This window comes from Carassius auratus, chromosome 22 (genome assembly GCF_003368295.1).
Source record: "Carassius auratus strain Wakin chromosome 22, ASM336829v1, whole genome shotgun sequence".
Taxonomy (NCBI): Eukaryota; Metazoa; Chordata; class Actinopteri; order Cypriniformes; family Cyprinidae; genus Carassius; species Carassius auratus.
Window position 1 is genome coordinate 2,605,287 of NC_039264.1, and position 21,182 is coordinate 2,626,468.

Sequence of the window (21,182 nt, forward strand, 5' to 3'; positions counted from 1 at the left end):
CTTCCCGGTTGGATGAGGTCGTAGTCAGGTGAACGGTCATCATGTTGGTCATTTTATTTACGGCTAAATTATTATTAATAAATTGTACTAATATTATGATTGGGCGTGGGCAGGCATTCACAAAAGTTTGTTATTACAAAAAAAAAAAAAATGAGGAAATTTTGCTTTGACAAAAGGGCACTTAAGGGGCAAAGGAGCAGGTGCTCAAGTGAACCGGTTCTTTCGGACAATTCGATCAAATAAACCAGCTGAAAAAAAAAAATGGTTCACCGGTTCTTTTGCGCTCTGTGTCAGTCTGCTTCACGCTGAATCACGCATGCGCAGTTATCATCAGCTCATCGGTTCTCGAATCGGACGCGTACGACAGAAACGGTTCTCGGTTCAGTGTATGAATAAATGTCGAAATAATTATTATTTATTATTGTTCTGCGTAGTTTGAAGAGAAACATTTTTGGATCTTTATCCCGAATATATATATTTTTTAATCAGGAAGAGGCTGGGGGGTCAAATGGGGGGTCAAGGCATTTTTTGGCAGGGTCTTGAGACCCCCCAAGACCCCCCGTGGCGCCGCCGGTGGCTACAAGAAGCAAGTGGAGAGGCATCCAGCTGCAGCCCCACAGACTCACTTCTGGTTGACACCAGTTGGACACCAGTGGCTGGACACCAGTGGATGGACAGCAGACGTAATTTCCGTATAGTCATTCACTTTTCAAATTGACGTCATTTCCATATCGTCATTCACTTTTCAAATTGACGTTATTTCCATATCGTCATTCACTTTTCAAATTGACGTCATTTCTGTATCGTCATTCACTTTTCAATTTTGATGCGCCATGCAGATGTCAGCAGTAAAAAAATAATAATAAACTGTCGATGATTTATACGTCATGTCAGAATTCAAATGCACAAACTAGCTGGTTAAAAAAATCGTCTTGTTTTCAAGGTACTGTGTTGTGTTTTTTTAAAGGTATTAGTGAACTCTGGTGTGCCTCAATTCTAGAGCTGGTGTAATCCAGGTCAAAATTGAGCTGATCAGAAAAATAAATATAATTTATAATAATTATATTCTTACTCAAAATGTTTAAACAAGAAACAAGATGTGTTGCAAAAGTCGTTCTGCTGTATGTTGAACATTAAAACAATTAATTTTACTATAATAATTAAAGCGTGACGTTTGCCATAAGGCGGGCGCTGTGCATGACGTCACTGTAATGAGACGCATGGTTGCAGAGAGAGCACGAGTTTCACAGATCGCGAGTGAATTCAAACTGGATCAAAAGGCAAATATAACAATCATCCTTGCTTAATATACATAAATAATAAGTTGTATGTTGTTGTAATCCTTATATTAATCTTATTTGGGCCATTTTAGTGTGATGATTAATTGATTTTGGAGTGGATGATAGCCGATTGCGAGCCCTGTAGAATCCGATGTGACTGATTAATTGTTTAGTGAAATCCCCCGGATTTGGTGAGTTTCATGATAATATAATATCCAATTATCTGAAATGAAGTGTTAATGAGTTAATTCACGTTCTGAAGTGTTTTATATGGGTTTATATGCATTTAGTGTTCAGATGGTATGTGTAATGTGATGTAATTGAATGTATTGTATTGCTGAAGACCTTACAAATGCTAAGTAAGCAGAGTTATATCATTTATGAGAATGATTTATGCTTTTAGTAACAAAAGTGCTCAAATAGTATTTTCCACTTGGTTTAGTTAATATATGAAATATATATTGAGTTTAAAAGTCATACTAATTGTCTATGATGTTTATGATGGTTATGGCGCTGTTTGTATAAACAGGTCAGGTTTTTTTGAGATTGCGAAATAAGCTGTGATCCTGAGATGGCGAGCCACCCAGCTGAAAAGTCCTAAAAGAGACAAGAAATCCTGTGATTCATTGAGTGATCAGTGCCTTATCTGACGTAACAAGTGGAATTCATCCTAAGTGGTATTTCTCAGCAGTTACCACAACAATGAGTATCGTAAAGAGACAATTGTTGCACTACAGACAGCTTTGCACACAAACACACAATTGTTCCATCAACTGAGAACTGTTTATCTACTGAATTACTGTCAAGTATTGTATTATTTTCAGTTTTTTTTTCTTAAAGTAATCTGTTGTTTGAAATGGATTTCCTTTGTTTTGGGTAAAGGTTATAATTCAACCCGGCTAATAAGAACAAAGCTCCAACAAAAAAACGATAATAAATTAGAACACTAAAAATTACATAAACGGTAAAATGTAATTTAAGTCTCTAACAAATTGATATATACAAAAAAATACCAAAGTAAATAAATATAATAAGAATATATATAATTAGATCAAGTAACCACCAAGGAGCTCAAACCATACATTTCTTAAAGGGAAAGAGAAAGACAATCTCATTGTTTATACAATTGTATTGTGTACTGCTAATTCATTTTATTTTACAATCATTTTCAATCTTGCTGCAAAGTAAAAGGAAACAATTTAGTACAAGTCATTTCCTGGTCTGTCTGTTTTTTTGTGTTAACGTGTTTTAACTCATTTTGCCCTCTGTAGCGAATCTAGAATTCTGGTCCATAGTGTGTATTCTGACATACAGAGTATACACACAGAGAAGGAGTAGCTATGGTGCAGTACATAGCACTACCTGTTACAGTTAGTGGCGAGCCAGCCAGGAGGGGATTGTAGTATTAAAAAAAAAACTTTAAAGACACAAGAGACCAGGAAAATAACTTTAAAATTTGAAGTAGTGCAAATAGTGTCAATATGGAAGTAGTTGAGCTTGAAAACATCATAATTGAAAACTCAGTGATAATTAGTGGAGTCACAAATACAGAACTTGATGAAGATCTGACTGATTTTCTACACAAGTATGGTCATGTCCATAGACACCTTTCCATAAATGATCCCAAATTGCCTTATCGTAGGGAAGTCATAGTAGAGTACAGCAGTTGTTCTGCATTAGTGGCTCTTAAACCCTTGTTGCCTTACACTTTCAAGAGCCCGCGCAACGTCGCTTCTGTCAAATGTCTATATGTCAGCAGTAACTGAGAATGCAACACACCTCTACTTTGCAGAACTGAAGAGAATAGCAAAGCTCAGTGGCAGAGCTTTTGACGATCTCTTGAAAGAGCAGCTTTACTCAAGTGCTGCCTCCGCTGCTGACAATCTGACTTATGCAAACGATCTTGAGTCATCACAAACAACTGATTCTTCATCTGACACTCCTTTTCCACCCAAAGGAACTGAAAATTCAGAAGGAAGACGAATCTCCGATGAAGTTCACACAGTGGGTACAGAAAGCTTTTCACCCACACTTGAGGCAAAGGATGTGAACCCACCTGAAGTCCAAAGAATGGTCGTTGAGCACATTGTGAAAAGTGATGGAGTTTCATCCTCTAGTAGTGCATCATTCAGGCTAAGAGTGTTCTCAGGCAAAGTTCTTCGTCCTACTGGCGAAGTTGATTATGACACCTGGCGGAACAGTGTAGAGTTAATTCTTCAAGACTCTTCACTGTCTGACTTACATCTGTCTAGGAGTATTGTAGACAGCCTACTGCTGCCAGCATCTGAATTTGTCAAGCAGTTAGGTCCAAGAGCCTTACCTGTTGCTTACCTCGATATCTTGGACTCCGCTTTCAATACTGTAGAGGATGGGGATGACCTTTTTGCAAAGTTTCTGAATACGTTACAAAACGCAGGTGAAAAGCCTTCCTTGTACTTGCAACGGTTGCACACTAACCTTCTCAAAGTGATGAAAAGAGGCGGTATTCCTGCTGACGAAGCTGACCGACAACTTCTGAAACAATTCTGTCGGGGTTGTTGGGACGACACACTAATAGCAAACCTTCAGCTTGAGCATAAAAGAAACCGACCACCTGAGCTACTCTTACAGTTGCGTAGTGAGGAGAACAAACACTTTTCCAAAGAAAGCCGCATGAGACAGCTCCTAGGCGCGCAGAGGCAAAGAGCCAACTCCCATATTGTCACTGCTAATCCTCTTGACCTAGGTCTAAACGAAATGTCAGAAGGAACTGAGGTTGCTGAATTAAAAAGACAAGTTTCCAAGCTCCAGAGTCAGCTTGCCAAGCATAAGAGTAAACCGACTGGAAGAAATGTGTTGCCTTCTACCGATGCTGTTCTTGAGCTAAAGCAACAAGTCACAGAGCTCCAGAGTCAGATGACAAATCTAAGCGTCCAAAAAACCCAGATCCAAAGAACAATCCAGGCAAAGTGAAGCAGACAAGCATACACATTCCCAGAGAGAAATCTCCTACAGCTGACCACAAGCCGCATCACCGGCCAAGGCCAGGCTACTGTTTTCAATGTGGTGAGGATGGGCATGTTGCTTCAACCTGCGAAAATGATCCAAACCTGACCCTAGTGGACCATAAAAAGGAAGCAATTGAAAGAGCGCCAAGCCCAATGAGAGAGTCAATATGGTCAGAGTGCCTCAGGAACTTAGTCTCAAGAAGTCAGCGAATGTAAGCAAACTGAACTCTCACGGAAAATGGCATCCAGTTGGCCTACCCAAAGGATTAATTGGTACAAAATGCACTGCTCAGGTGAACATTGAGGGAAACCTTTGTTCTTGTCTACTTGACACAGGGTTGCAAGTGACCACCATTTCCCATTCGTTTTATGAGCAGAATTTGCCTGGACTAAGCATAACTTCCCTAGGTGACCTGCTGGAAATAGAAGCAGGCAATGGTCAAGCAGTACCCTACCTGGGGTTTGTTGAAGTAAAAATGTCATTCCCCAGAGACTTTCTTGGATCTGACATTGAAGTATCAACTCTTGCTTTGGTGATTCCAGAAACTGGTGGCACTGCCCAGCCAAAGGTATTAATAGGGACGAACACTTTGGATCTTGCATATGACAAGTACCTTGAAACCAACGATTCAGTTTGTCAAGCTGTTCCATTTGGCTACAGAGCCGTGATTCAGACCATTGAACACAGATGCCTGCAGAAAGTAAACCGTAGCATAGGAATTATTAGGCTCCCTGATGTTACTCCTACTGTTGTACCTGCAGGTCAAAATATCGTTCTGGAAGGAGTGGTGAGTGTTAGAGGACAAGTAGCAGAAAAATGGGCTGTGATGGAGTCTCCTTCATGTTCACCCTTTCCTGGAGGACTGCTAGTTGCCAGCTGCTTGCTAAACTTACCTAAGCATCCATCACGCAAGGTTGGTGTTAAAGAATGAAACAGAACATGACATTATCATCACTGGCAAGAGCGTGATTGCAGACATACATGTTTTTGCAAAAAGTAATGTCACACAACGTTCAATCTGATTGTTCAGTGTCAAGTGGCCCTGAAAAGTCTGACAAAGAACTCTGTTTTGACTTTGGTGATTCCTGTCTGCCAGAGGAGTGGAGAAAGAGGATCACTCAGAAACTGTGCACCATGCCTGAAGTCTTTGCGTCACATTACATGGATGTAGGCCAAACAGACAAAGTGAAGCACAATATCAACTTAAACACCGAAACTCCTTTCAAGCATAAAGCAAGACCAATTCATCCTAACGATCTTGAAGCTGTCCGTCGACACCTAGAAGAATTGCTTGAAGCAGGTATCATTCGTGAGTAAGAATCCCCTTTCTCTTCTCCTATTGTGGTAGAATGGCGATGTAAGACTTTGCATTGATTACCGCAAGTTGAACATTCAGACCATCAAGGATGCATATGCCTTACCCAACTTAGAAGAAACCTTTTCAGCACTTTGAGGTTCAAAGTGGTTCTCAGTGCTCGATCTCAAATCTGGGTATTACCAGATCGAAGTAGAAGAGAAAGACAAACCCAAGACTGCCTTCGTATGCCCATTGGGCTTTTGGGAGTTTAATAGGATGCCTCAGGTCATCACTAATGATCCCAGCACATTCCAAAGGCTGATGGAGAAGTGCATGGGTGACATCAACCTTTCAGAAGTCTTGGTGTTCTTAGACGATTTACTTGTCTTCTCAGATACTTTAGAAGAGCATGAGAGACGTCTTCTTCATGTTTTGGGACGCTTGAAAGACTATGGTTTAAAGCTTTCATTGGAGAAATGCAAGTTTTTCCAGATGTCAGTGAAATATCTCGGTCACATCGTCTCAGAAAATGGTGTGGAGATGGATCCCTAAAAGATAGAAGCCATTAAAACCTGGCCAAGTCCAAGGAACCTGAAAGAGTTGTGTTCCTTTCTGGGTTTCTCCGGTTATTACCAACGATTTATTAAGGACTATGCGAAGATAGTGAACCATTGAACGAAACTAACCGTAGGATATCCTCCTCTTCAGAAGAGTTGCAAGATGAAAGGCAAGGAGAAAACCTACCTTGATCCTAAAGTACCTTTTGGAGGGCGATGGAAAACTGACTGTCAGCAAGCATTCGAAACACTCATTGCAAGACTCACCGAAGCATCAGTGTTAGGATTTGCCGACCCTGGGTTGTCGTATGTGCTACATACAGATGCGAACACTACCGGACTAGGTGCAGCACTCGATCAAGAGCAATAGGGCGTGCTACGAGTGATTGCATATGCCAGTCGAGGATTGTCAAAGAGCGAGGCCCGGTATCCTGCCCACAAGCTGGAGTTCCTAGCTCTGAAGTGGGCAGTTACCGAGAAGTTTTGCGACTGTCTGTATGGGAGTAGTTTCAAGGTGATCACGGACAGCAACCCCCTCACTTATGTTTTAACTTCAGCGAAGTTGGATGCAACTAGCTATAGGTGGTTGTCTGCCTTGTCCACTTTCTCCTTTACCCTCCAGTATTGTCCTGGGAAGAGCAATCTTGACGCAGATGCACTCTCAAGATGCCTCATGGTGATCTGGTGAATGATTTAACATCTCAGAAAGAACAAGATCGAATACGTCAGTTTACCTTGTATCACTCACCTGAAGTAGCCAATTCCAGCCTTGTTCCCCTTGAAATAATACAAGCCATCTGTGACAAACATACGTTATGTCAAGCTGGTGACAACAGTTGCATCACTCTTGTTGAGTCACTCTCTATGTGCCCGGAAGCAATTCCAGAAGGTTATGAGCAGATGGAAGGATCTTCAGTTGTTCACTGTATGTCAGAACAGGAGTTAAAAGAAAAACAGAGAAATGACCCAGCTTTGCGAGAAGTGATTCTTCAATTAGAATCAGGAGACACTATATTACCTGCATTGAGACGTGAGCTTCCAGAACTTCCTTTCCTGTTAAGAGAATGGAAAAAACTTGAGATAAGGGATGGTGTTCTCTATCGCAAAAGAACTGTTGGAGACTGCACAACTTACCAACTCGTCCTTCCACCTGACTTAAGAGCCATGGCCATGGAGAGTCTGCATGACGACATGGGTCACATGGGAATAGAACGGACTCTTGATCTCATCCGGTCCCGATTCTATTGGCCCAGGATGGCTACTGATGTTGAAAACAAAGTCAAAACTTGCAGCCGCTGTGTGTGAGGAAAGACCTTGCCAGAGAGAGCAGCACCCCTAGTGAACATCCAAGTCACCCGACCACTAGAGTTGGTGTGTATGGACTTTTTGTCATTGGAACCCGACCGTAGCAACACCAAAGATATCTTGGTGATAACAGACTTCTTCACAAAGTATGCGGTCGCAGTTCCCACCCCAAACCAAAAAGACAGAACAGTCGCTAAGAGTCTGTGGGAGAATTTTATTGTGCATTATGGTGTGCCTGAAAAGCTCCACAGTGACCAAGGACCTGATTTTGAGTCCAGGACAATAAAAGAACTCTGTGAAATCGCTGGCATCAAGAAGGTCAAAACTACACCTTACCATCCTAGAGGAAACCCAGTCGAGGGTTTCAACCGCACACTGTTAGGAATGCTTGGTACTTTGAAAGCTAAAGAGAAAACACATTGGAAAGACTTTGTGAAACCACTGGTACATGCTTATAATTGTACAAAACACGAGACTAAAGGATTCACGCCGTACAAACTTATGTTCGGGCGGCAACCAAGATTGCCAGTAGACTTGGTTTATAACACCTCAGTGAATCGTGAAAGTCCCAAGTTTCATTCACAGTATGTGCAGTCTTTGAAAACTCTCCTTCAGGAAAGCTACAAGCTAGCTCAGAAGAATGCAGCCAAAAGTGCAGAAAGGAACAAAGTCCGTTTCTCTTGAGGAAGGTGACCGTGTGCTGGTCAGAAATGTTAGGATACGTGGGAAACATAAACTGGCTGACAGGTGGGATCCTGTGGTACACGTTGTAGTGGGACGTGCTGGCGAACTACCTGTCTACACGGTGAAACCTGAGAGACAAGAAGCTCCCTTACGAACACTGTATAGAGACTTATTACTACCTTGTGGGTTTTTGTCTTCACTTGCTGAGGATGAAGTTGATGTGACGAAACCTCTGAAAAAACGGGCAGCCAGACAAAGCAGAGATGAGGAAGCTGAGCAATGTCCTGAGAACTATCAAAGTTTGGATGAGGATGACTATGTACACCAGATCTCTGAAGAGCCAGCTATTACTTCAGAAAGGTTCTTCCGGGAATACCATGTCATAAGGAAGCCTGTAGAGGTTCCTCTTAACTCTAATTCAGCAAACAAAATCTCATCTGACATACCATCAATCCCAATTGATGATTCAGAGATGATTTCGCCTGAAGCAGAATACTTACTTGGTACCGAAAACTCAACTGATACACAGTACTTACCTGAAGCGGAATCTTCATCTGGTCACGCAGAACCTGTAAGGGAAACCCTGAAAGAAAGAAACAACTCACCTCAAGTAGAAGAGCAGACAGTGGATGTACCTGGTGGAAGGAAAAAGGGAAAAGACAATGAAACGACTTCAGTGCAAATTGAGGAAACCGTACCTGATGTTCAGTTGAAGAAAAGCACTACCTGTTTACACTGTTTGGTTACTACACTAGATTTTCCAATTAAATCGTTCTTTAAGTGGTATGATTTACTATTGTAAATACGTTTTTTTTCACTCGGATGTGTGAAGATTGAACCCAGTTATCGAGATCTCATAGAACAGTCTTGGTAGAGAATAGTCTAAAATGCTAGGTTGTCTATGCACACGAGAGTTTGCTAGCTAGCTGTGTTTTTTTGTTTTTTGTTGTAGTACTTTTCCCTATGCAGGTGTAAATGCCTGATGTTTAATATGTTTATGATGATGTTTAAAGCGCTTTGGTGGCCATGGGTCTGTTGAAAGCGCTATATAGCCTAAATGCAGTCCATTTACCATTTTACATATTTTGTATAGGAGAATGTTAACATTTATATAAGTTTTTTTTTTTTTTTTTTTTTTTTTTTTTTTTAACCAAACTATTTTTTACAGTCCATCTACCACACACAACTTTTTACCAACATTGTTCAATTCATTTTTTTTTTTGGAAAGTTATTAATTGGATTTTTGTAAACTCTTATGAATTATAAGGTACTACCGGTATTTCATATGTGTCACTATACTTATTACGTAAACAATATATTAATACTACCCTCTTACCCTCTTCTTTTAGGCAAATCACATTAGTGTGCGTAAAGGGACGGAGCTACCACCAATACAGAAATGCACAGAGTGCTGCAAGCCGGTATCACTGCCCGCTGTGCAATTCAAACACTGTGGGGTACTGTGGAAACGGAAGACGTGGAGACCTGCGAGGGTTTTATACAGACCCTGAATTTCCTGAGCATTGCCCAGACTGCCAGTTTTAGGGGCATGAATGAGGTGTGGTGTGCACAGTGTGCAATAGTTTATTTGGAACTGTTCATGTTTTATTTTCTTTTGAAATAGGGACTTCCCCCACAACCTTACGGGCCTGACTGTGGCATCTTCATTCTGATGGTCAGATTTGACAAATTTTACTAATTAGATTGTGTAATTTCCAATAAATATTGCAAAACCATGAAGTGTTTATTTGATCTGGATTGTTTGGTAAATTGTCTGATCATGTGAATCTACATATATTTTAAAAACAGAAGTGGTTACATTTACAAAAAAAAATAAGAATTGAATATCCAAATGGGCAAGGCAAAAAACTGGTCAATTAACATGTACAAGTCTATTGTATTGACAAAACGTTATAGTCCATTGATCTAGGCTGAATTTAAGTCACAAAAAAATAGTGATATGATCTGAACAATATATATTTATATAAGGTGGTTCTTGTGAATGCAGTTTGCATGAATTATTGATGTTATAATATTAAGTATATTATTGAGAATTGCTTTATGTAAAGAGATATGATAAAGATCATATCTCAGTTTGCACACAGCTTTTATATGATATATTTTAAGTCATAAAAGTAAAATGACAATACAGAAAAGACGTGTGCAATTAAGCCTGCAAAGAATGCTGTCTATCCACTGGTAAAAACAGAAAATAAATATGCTGTCTATCCAGAGGTGAAAATATAAAATAAATATATCTCAATCCAGAGGAGAAAATGGGAAATAAAATTGCTATCCATCCAGCGGTGAAAACGGAAATTAGCAAGGCAAGGCACTGAACCCCAACTGGTCCCCGGGCGCCGTAGCATAAATGACTGCCCACTGCTCTGGGTGTTTGTTCACGGTGTGTGTGTGTTCACTGCTGTATGTGTGTGCACTTCGGATGGGTTAAATGCAGAGCACGAATTCTGAGTATGGGTTGCCAAACTTGGCTGTATGTCACGTCATTTAAATAATTAAAAAATTTATTATAGATAAAAAAGGCTTAGATGTATTCTTGACCCAAATACATTTTTCGCAGAAAAAGAACGACAGTGGTCCTAAACAACAACCCTGAGGGACACCCCAAAGAAACACATGAATTATGACTTAGACATGTTCTTGATTGCTATTGTAAGATTCACCCAAATGCCTTTCTTTTAGTACAACAATGGAAGCAATACAAATTTGCAAAAAAAAGAGAAATGATATACAAGTGCTATAACAAGTCTCAGTTAGCTTAAACGCAGGACACAATAGCACGTTTTTATTATATAATAAGAAGAAAATGGATAGAATAGAAAAGGTACAGAGCAAGCTAGTGCTAGAGGTCTTTTTTGCTTTTGTTATTTGCTTGACTTAAACTTTGTTCACTGCTTGTATGTTGTGCCTTGCATCTGTCAGACTGTTTGCTGATTTTCTGAACTTTGCCTTTCCCTGGTTTTGAAATGAAGCATCAGCAAAACCCTATTTATTTTCCCTATACAAAAGAGACGTGTTTCAGATCAATCTCAGTGTTTCAAACATTTCAAGGGTTGCCATTGCCGGCTTTTCAGTGAACCAATGAAGAAAATGTTTGTCAAGTTACTTTTGTTGTTTTTGTGGAATCTGATTGGTGAGTTAAAATAAAATATTTTTCTCTTTTGCTACATGACTAGTTAGATTAGTCACATCAATTTAGTATTCACAAAAAACTCAAGTTATGTGACATGCTTTTAAAAACTACACAGATATTTAGTAGCTATTCAGCTGTATTTTTCTTAAATATGATGACTAATTCTTCAGTGTTGGCTAATTTCCATCTCGTGAAGCCCTAGTTTAGACACTCGGACCTTGTGCTGTATTTTGAAATCAGTAATATGATGAAACTTTTGGTCAGAGAGGACATATACTGTCATGGAGCTGAGAGCAGTCCAGTGTTTTACATGCACTTCTTCAAATCAGCAGAAAGCACAGAGACCAATATTGAAAACAATCATCTCCTGTCACTTATGCAACCTCCCTGAAATGTAATCGGCTCTAAATGTTCTCATCTGAAGTATATGTTTTCTGTGTATGATGTTGTGTGGAGCTCAAATCAACTTTTATTCCAAATTACAAACATACAATTATTAAGACACATGCTTCCGTTGTGTCCCACAGGTGTGTTTGGTTTTAAAGAGAGCATCTCAGTCAATGAGGGAGAGTTGATCACTCTTAACTCTGGTCTTACTGAAATACAGACAGACGATGACATAGTGTGGACGTTTGGAAATGACAGGTCTACTATAGCTATAATCAACAGAGTGACCAAAAGTATACTTGATAATCCTGATATGAGATTCAGAGCCAGACTGAAGCTGGATCACCAGACTGGATCTCTGACCATCACCGAAAGCAGAATATTAGACTCTGGACTTTATGAAGTGACCGTCACCAACAGCAGCGATTTAGAGATTTCGATGTTTCTGTCTACGGTGAGTCACAATTAAACTTATTTGTGCTACTAATACACATTTAGGGCAATGCAAAGACTTTTTACACTAACAAGAAAGTTTTCCTTCTTTATAACAATGACCACAAGGGAATTTTGGTTTCTCAGTTCATGAATATCACACACATAACAGTCGGGTTCATCAATGTTTCACATTCACTTTTCACTTCTACTTCATTTGTTTTATTTCGTGTGGCGATGCCTCACTGAGTCTCAGTAAATGCATTCAGTCAGTGACTAATAAAATACTGTTACTCACTGTTCATTTATCCTCACATGTGCTTACATGATTAAACATATTTTAGTGAAGGCTTTAATTATTGTATAACTATAAACTGTGACAAACTCTGTGCACTACAGAAAGGTTTGTTGAGACCGATACAAAGAAGTCAGCGATGGAGGGAGATTCGGTCACTCTACACAGTGGTCGTACTTATCTGAATGATGACTGGATTCAGTGGTGGTTTATAAATAAAGACAATTTAATAGCTGAAATCAATGTACCGATGGGCACATTAAATGTGTATGATGATGTTCTTGATGGGAGATTCAGAGACAGACTGAAGCTGGACGATCAAACTGGATCTCTGACCATCACAAACATCACAACTCAACACACTGGAGAATATGAACTAGAGTACAACACTTGGAGCAGGCCTTCTTTTCATCTCAATGTCTACAGTGAGTTAATGATCATTTTCTTGTGTTCTATTAATTATTGCTGATAATAGAAACACATCATATTTAGTTGTTGTTTTATTCTTTTTTTTTCTTTACAATTATTCCACCTAAATTTGTTTAACTTTCTACCGTATATCAGATGTTGTGAAATGCTCTGCTTGAACATCTTCATTCATCCGTCTTTCTCTTTATTCTCTCATGTTTTCAGCTCGTCTGCCTGTTCCTGTCATCATCAGTAACTCTTCACAATGTTCTTCATCATCATCATCATCATCATCATATTGTTCATTGTTGTGTTCAGTGGTGAATGTGGGTCATGTGACTCTCTCCTGGTACAAAGGAAACAGTTTATTGTCCAGCATCAGTGTGTCTGATCTCAGCATCACTCTCTCTCTCTACCTCTGGAGGTGGAATATCAGGAGAAAAACAGCTACAGCTGTGTGATCAACCATCCCATCAGAAACCAGACCACACATCTGGACATCACTCAACTCTGTCAACCTTGTTCAGGTACAGCAGAGCTGATATTAGTTGATGTTGGTGCTGATATTAATGTTTATTTACTGAGCTGATCTGAGCTGATGTATTTATTCCTCAGATTTGGTGAAGCTGTGATCTGATTGGCCCTCTCTGTTCCGGTGGGCGTGGCTACTGTCCTTGTTCGTGACATCAGATCCTGGACTGAATAATATTAAGCACATATGATAATGTGATTTCAGTGATTGACATGTAAATAATTGAATCTCCATTTATTTATAATGGCTTTATATATTCACCTCCTGGTATCAATGTTATTTTCCACTCTAAAAGATGATTTCAAAAACGCTTGATTGCTTGTTAAACCTGTTGTGATCAGATTTTTTCACAGCTAATGTGGTGTGACGTTTGATGCATACTATACATGATTCTTTTGTGATGTGATGCCAGTTTAATATACCACAGAATGCTAATAACTGATCTTCATCACATTCTGTGAATGTTTCTCCTTTCAGCAGTGCATCCGTCAAATGTCTTAGGTAATCAAATGTGATTTTTTCAAAACGAACAATTACATTTACAGTTTACTTAATGTTTTCATTCATTTACACTCATTGTACAACACAAGAAAACATTATAAATGTGATTCACTGGTTTTTGAGTCAAAAGGACTTTGCAGTGGTTTTCCTCTCTTTTATCTGTACAGTAACGTGGTTTGATCTGTTAGGTAGATAAACAGCTTCTGTTGTATGTTAGTATGTGTTAATAGTTTGTGGGTGAAGTGGTTTTTCCCTTCTAGTACGTTAAACTAGTGCATGTGCATGCTTTCACTGCGTTATTTAACCTATTATCAATGCCATTTAAATCACCCTGAAATGACTTTGTCATATTAAATATGATCTTTTATATTTATACATATATTAAACTTTTGTATTTATATCATTTGATAAGGAATATCATGCAAGCGACAGTGCTGTTTTCTCGAATATCAGCATGATTGCAAATGTGATATTGATTTTATGCAACAGGAAGTTAACATCTTCGTATCAGTTCACAGTGAATCCAGTGAACTCCATCTCTGCTGTGAGTTTAACATGCATTTGGGATACGCAACATGTGCCATTTACACATTATTTCCATATTAGCGTAATTTCCAGGATTTTTCTGGACACAGGTTTGAGTCCACGTTAAATTCCAGGTACAAAGTGCAAAGACTTTTTTCTGTTTTGGAGCTCTTAATTTTGGACTGCCAAAGTGGGAACCACTGTAGTCTTAGCTCTTGTAAACCGTTTGCAAGCTTTATAAACACTGAACGAACACGTGCAAACATGCTTTTGGCTGAGCTAGGGTGTCCTTGTGTAACTCAGCCACTCTTCTGCTATTAATCTTCAATCAGGCCCAGAATTAATGTGAAAATGTAAGATCAGCAAAAGCTCATTGATTTTCATGACGATAAAGGAGATGGACATGTGAGCGGAAACACTGACTGGGGTCACATCCAGATAAATATCACAGTTCAGTTGTGAGTGTTTTCACACATTTTAAGCATCACTGTTGTGGGTTTTTCAGAGAACCGATGAAGAACATGTTTCTCAGATTAGTCTTGTTCTGTTTGTGTTTCTGGCGTCTGGATGGTGAGTTTGAAATGTGTTTTTATGGCTTCATTTCTGGTAAATTATTAAAAGTACTTAAGTAAAGCTGCATTAAATCAAGATCAAGTGATTTTAAAGCTTTAATCTGTGATAAACTCTCCAGGTGAGTTGGATCATGTTATGACACCAGTGTCCGTGATGGAGGGAGATTCAGTCACTCTAAACTCTGGTCTTATTGAAATAATGGATGATGGTCTGATTCTGTGGGTTTGTGTAAATAAATTCACTTTAAATGCTGAAATAAATAAACGGGCCGACAGAATCACTGTGTATGATAATGTTCTTGATGGGAGATTCAGAGACAGACTGAAGCTGGACAAACAAACTGGATCTCTGACCATCACAAACACCACAACTGAAGATACTGGACTTTGTCGACTACATATCAACTGTATTATTAAGCTTTTCTTTCTCACTGTCTATGGTGAGTTATATAATTGTTTCAAATGTTTTATTGTTTAATCATCACAAAGATACAAGTATTCATCCACACGCCATTTTGGTTCTGTTGTTTTATGATATTATTTGTTTCGAATGTAAGCTTTTGTTAACTAAAACCCTGTTTGTGTTTGTTCTTCAGCTGTGTTTGGTGATGAAATGAAGTCAGTGTCAGTGAAGGAGGGAGATTCAGTCACTCTGAACTCTGGTCTTACTGAAATAAGAGAAGATGATGATCCCATTCAGTGGTTGTTTAAAGATGTTATAATAGCTTTTATCTTAAAAGTGTCTAACGTCTACACTGTATTGGATGACAATGGGAAATTCAGCAACAGACTGAAGCTGGATCATGAAACTGGATCTCTGACCATCACAGACATCAAAATGAAACATACTGGACTCTATAAACTTCAGATCAACAGCGTGGTCAAGAGTTTCATTCTCACTGTCAAAGGTGGTAAATATGTGTTTCATCTGTTTGATTTTTTATTAGAGTCGATATCCTCGGTCTGCCACATTGAGCAGTTGTGCTTGTCTTCCTTTCTGTTTTTCTCCCATTTCATTTCATTTCTACTCTTCATAACATTCTGTATAAATGAAAGCAAAAATGCAAAAAATTAAGTAATAAAATTAAAAATAGCAAACTATATCATTAAATCATAATATAGAGTTATTTAAAGATCATAATCTGTTTTGTGTTTGTTTTCCAGGCATTGCAAATGCACGGATGTCAGTGTCAGTGATGGAGGGAGGTTCAGTCACTCTAAACGCTGGTCTTACTGAAATACAGACTGATGATCTGATTCAGTGGACATTTGGAAATAAAAACACCATAATAGCTGATGTATTGCCTGACAGATTCTCTGTGTATGATGATGTTCTTGATGGGAGATTCAGAGACAGACTAAAGCTGGACAAGCAAACTGGATCTTTGACCATCACAGACACCAGAAGTGAACATGCTGGATTTTATAAACTACGTGCCACGCGTATGAAGAGAGATCTCACTCTTAAAGTCTATGGTGGGTTAAATATTCAGATTAGATACACCTATTTTATGTTTTAATCCCCACAGCATCCACACCCCATGTTGTTTCTGTTTGTTCTTCAGGTGCTACAGGTGCAGTGAAGTCAGTGTCAGTGTTGGAGGGACATTCAGTCACTCTAAACTTTGATCTTATTGAATTAGATTATGATTTGTTTCAGTGGGTGTTCATCAACTCTTTAATAGCTTATATCAATGTAACGGCTGACCACATTACTATATTTGCTTATAATGATGGGAGATTCAGAGACAGACTGAAGTTGGACAAACAAACTGGATCCCTGACCATCAAAGACATCAGAAATGCACACTCTGGACTTTATGAACTGCAGACCTTCGGAAAGGCCAAATACTGGAAATTCAGTCTTACAGTCTATGGTGAGTTTAATTTGTTACAGCTTTAAAGTTGATTTGAAGAAGTATTATATCGTTCAGATGTTTTGTTCTTAAAATAACTAATTGATTTTTACATCAAAGGCATATACAGTAGGTAGACATCCAAAAGGCCCTTTTTACCGCCACGGGTACCGCCGCCGCAGCGTCTGTAAAGTGCATTTGCAGCTTTTGACTGCTGAGTGGTGCTTTAACCACAAGTTATCAACATGGTACTTATGAAGTTATGTGCATTTCTTAAAACGAATTCAAGCAGGATAAATGTCATGCCTGTGCCTGAGCCTGTGCTTATATTTTCTCTAAGTTACATGGTATTAAACCATATTTTAGATTTGATGCATTTAAAAGGTGTGCAGTATTATTTATATTATATCAATTATGCATTATATTATTCAAAAGAAACTGTGGTTTACTTTGCATCGGAGCATTAAAAGTGGTAGCTATTTTAGGGTGGTAGGCTACATGGATTAATATGCAATGTCAATATTTTCATATATTATGTCTATATTTTAATTTATGTTTTAAAATTCCTTTAATGAAACAACATGCATTTTTGTTATTCGTTAACTGTCCTTTATTTTGACAGATAACTTCTTGGGAAAAAGACATTTGTCTGTAAACTGATTAAGAAATTGTTGCATGTTTAAACGTGAAGCACTGTATAATTTCGTACACATTATTTATGCCTAATTAGCCTAAAACAAGAAACTAATAAATTAAACCTGCACAATTTAGCTAAATCTTTGAAACTCTAAAGAATGGATGGATTAATAAAACGTCCTCACGATTAAACTCAAGTTCTCTCATTATAATCAACAAAATGCACACAATGAAAAAAAGAGCTTCATTAAAGGGGGGGTGAAATGCTAGTTTTCACTCAATCTCCTGTTAATCTTGAGTAGCTATAGAGTAGTACTGCATCCTTCATAACACCAAAAAGTCTTTAGTTTTATTATATTTATAAGAGAAAGATAGTCTGTACCGATTTTTCCCGGAAAAACACAAGCGCCTGGAGGCGTGACGTGTGGGCGGAGCTAAAGAATCACGAGCGCAAGTAGGCTTTTGCGTTGAGAGCGTTTGGAAGCTGTCACATTACCGTGAGGAAAAAAAACATCATCCAAAACAAACCATGGCTAACAGTCAGATTCAGACGTATATTTATAATCCAGAATCAGATCCAGAGGCTGAAATTTAACAAGAGCAGCATCAGCAACAGCGTCTGTATGTGGTATGTATTGAAACTGTATATATTTGCTTAGCGGTTTTGGAAAATGACTAAGTTCCACTTTATGTCGTCTTTTTTTTTTTTTTTTTTTTTTTTAAGCTGTACATGTGGAAAGTGCAGTTTGATGAAAACATCTCATGTGGTTTACTTGATGTGCTTACACGCCGATAGCTAACAACACAGAGATATTTGAAGCAGTTTTACTCACCGCCTGCGGTTCCAACACACGATCGTGACCCTTTTTCGTTGGGATTGCATCATCCTTAAAAAATAAACGATATGCAAATCCGGCGTCAAGCTGGAACTTGTTTGTAAAACAAGCATCTTCGAAATGCAGGGAACAAACAAAAACACTTGCACAACTCCGTTGATGCTCTGTAAAAATAAACTTCGTCCACTGGTCCCTTAATGCTTTTTCTCTTTTTGTAATCTGTGCAGGGTTGTCTTGCCCTGGCAACCAAAAACACACTTCTTTTGTGACAATTCGGTCTCTCGCTCTGATCAGTGAATGTCATTCACTATCTACTTATTTGTATTTTTTATTCTTTTATTATTTGTTTTATGTTCTGTTGCTGTCATTCTGTTGTACTGCGGAGCTTCTGTCACGAAAACAAATTCCTCGTATGTGTAAACATACCTGGCAATAAAGCTCATTCTGATTCTGATTCTGATTCTGTCTGTTGTGCTCTCAGTGCTCTGCTATACTGGAGCGCGCACTCTTCCGGGAGAAGAGTCACATCTAACGTCACACAGACCCATACTCGAAAAAAACTTTCCGAAACTTGTGACAAACCGGAAGGAGTATTTTTGGAACAGAAATACTCCTTCAAACGTACAACTTAATTTTTCGAAACTTTGTCAATGTTTAGCATGGGAATCCAACTCTTTAACAGTGTAAAAAAAACTCAGTATGCATGAAATAGCATTTCACCCCCCCTTTAACTGACAACTTAAGTGATTTTAAAGGGAGCCTTCTTTTCTTGCTTTTAGTGCTGGTCGATAGCATTTGGCCTTAAAAAAAATCTGATTTATGGTTTAAATCGATTTTAAAATCAATATTCAAATGACAAAGAATGTTTTCAAAAGAAGTTTTAATATAGTTATAAATTTATAACTGAGACAAGATGATAAAAATCTGTAATGTTATTACCTTAATGCTGGAAAGAACTTAATTTTTTCTGTAGCCTAAGACTATCCTATGTTTTGAAATTAACTTGCGGTAAATGTTTTAATATTTTTTAAAGATGTTACAATGTTATATCATAATGTTATTGTTGTTTTACTTCCTCATTTTATCTCATTTTACAATTACATTCATTTCGCAATCCGTCCCTTTGCGCCACCTGGCAGTAGTCTCACAAATGATTTTAACACGCGACTGGTATGCGCGGCGGTACTCCCCATTTAGGTTGTCCACCTACTGTAGATTTATTATTTCACTTTTGATCAGTCTTAAAAACTGCTTATTTGAAATTAACATTAACCTTTTAAAACATTATTTTATCGTTATGTTTAATATTTTTTATTTAGTAGTCAACCAATCATGAATTAGAATAGTGCAGCGATATGCAAATATGACACATCTATAACAGAGTTCAAACTGCTAAACGAGTCTCATATTTACATTGTAGTTTCAGTGTTAATGATTAAAGCATTTGTGAAATTGCAGAAATTGTTGTTTATTCCTTATTGTCTTTAATATTATCCTCATTTATCTTTATTCTCTGATGTTTTCAAGCTAGTCCACCTGTACCTGTCATTAGCAGAGACTGTTCTTCATCATCAGGATTGTCAAAGACCAAATGTTCATTTCTGTGCTCAATGGTGAATGTGAGTCATGTGACTCTCTCCTGGTACAAAGGTAACAGTTTATTGTCCAGCATCAGTGTGCCTGATCTCAGCATCAGTCTCTCTCTACCTCTGGAGGTGGAATATCAGGATAAAAACAGCTACAGCTGTGTGATCAACAATCCCATCATTAACCGGACCACACATCTGGACATCACTCAACTCTGTCACACATGTTCAGGTACAGCAGAGCTGATATTAATTGATATTGGTGCTGATATTAATGTCTATTGACTGAGCTGAACTCAGTTTGATGTTTTTATTCCTCAGACTCTGAAGACTGGTGTGGTTCTACTGAAGCTGTGATCCGATTGGGCGTAACTGCTCTGGTGGGCGTGGCTGCTGCGGCTGCTGTTGTTCTCCTGGTTTATGACATCAGATCTAGTGGAGCTGAACAAGATCAAGCACATTTTCACACATAAGAAACCTAGATCATGATGTAATTTTTAATATTACCATTTTAACCATTTATTAATCTTAAATTACTTTTTATATTATTCTACTGGTATTGATTGGCAGCTCATTTCCCAATTAGAAGATGATTTGAGAAAAAACAGCAACACATTCTCACTTTAGCGCTCAAAATGTTGATAAATACTGAAAATTACCAAGATTGCTATGCTCACACTTAATATAACATGCTTTTTATGTACAGTTGAATCTCTCATATTTACATTTACTCATTTTACATTTACTCATTTAGCTGACGCTTTTATCCAAAGCGACTTACAATTGCTATATATGTCAGAGGTCGCACACCTCTGGAGCAACTAGGGGTTAAGTGTCTTGCTCAGGGACACATTGGTGTCTCACAGTGGATTCGAACCCGGGTCTCTCACACCAAAGGCATGTGTCTTATCCACTGCGCCAACACCACCCATATTTAATAAGGCAGTGATGCTCCTCAACTGGTTGAACACATGAAAGCACATGAAAACATATCTCTCTTTGCCATTTGCAGGGTGAGACGTATTATTATTTTTTAATCCAGTTTAAACAGTTTTATTGATTATAGCCTCTTTCTCTTAGATCTCACTTTACTATACTATTATCAGATTCCCATATGTTTTTCATTGCAATTATCAATAAAATTCTTTATCATTCAGACATTAAAGCCTCATTGATTTATTACATTTGGAATAATAACTTTATTTAAGATTTTTGAAAAACACCCAAACAAACCTTTATTGAATTGGCATGAGAAAAGAGAACCCTGTTTGAAAAGTATAGTGTTTTGCTTTAAGGGTTAACAGTCTTCAACAACTGCAAATAACTTCTATAGCTTGAAGTTTAAAAACTG

At 38.2% G+C, this 21,182-nt stretch overlaps 2 long non-coding RNA genes across 2 annotated transcripts; both read left to right on the forward strand.

The window, feature by feature from the left end:
* The first annotated feature begins 642 nt into the window (after positions 1–642).
* LOC113039382 (uncharacterized) lies at positions 643–9,945 on the forward strand. Its single transcript, XR_003274969.1, has 2 exons — positions 643–1,957; positions 9,461–9,945. It is a non-coding gene; the product is annotated as an uncharacterized LOC113039382 (long non-coding RNA).
* Positions 9,946–11,013: 1,068 nt separating this feature from the next.
* On the forward strand, positions 11,014–13,068 carry LOC113039386 (uncharacterized). The gene is made up of 4 exons (XR_003274974.1): positions 11,014–11,265; positions 11,793–12,106; positions 12,484–12,804; positions 13,013–13,068. It is a non-coding gene; the product is annotated as an uncharacterized LOC113039386 (long non-coding RNA).
* Positions 13,069–21,182: the final 8,114 nt, after the last annotated feature.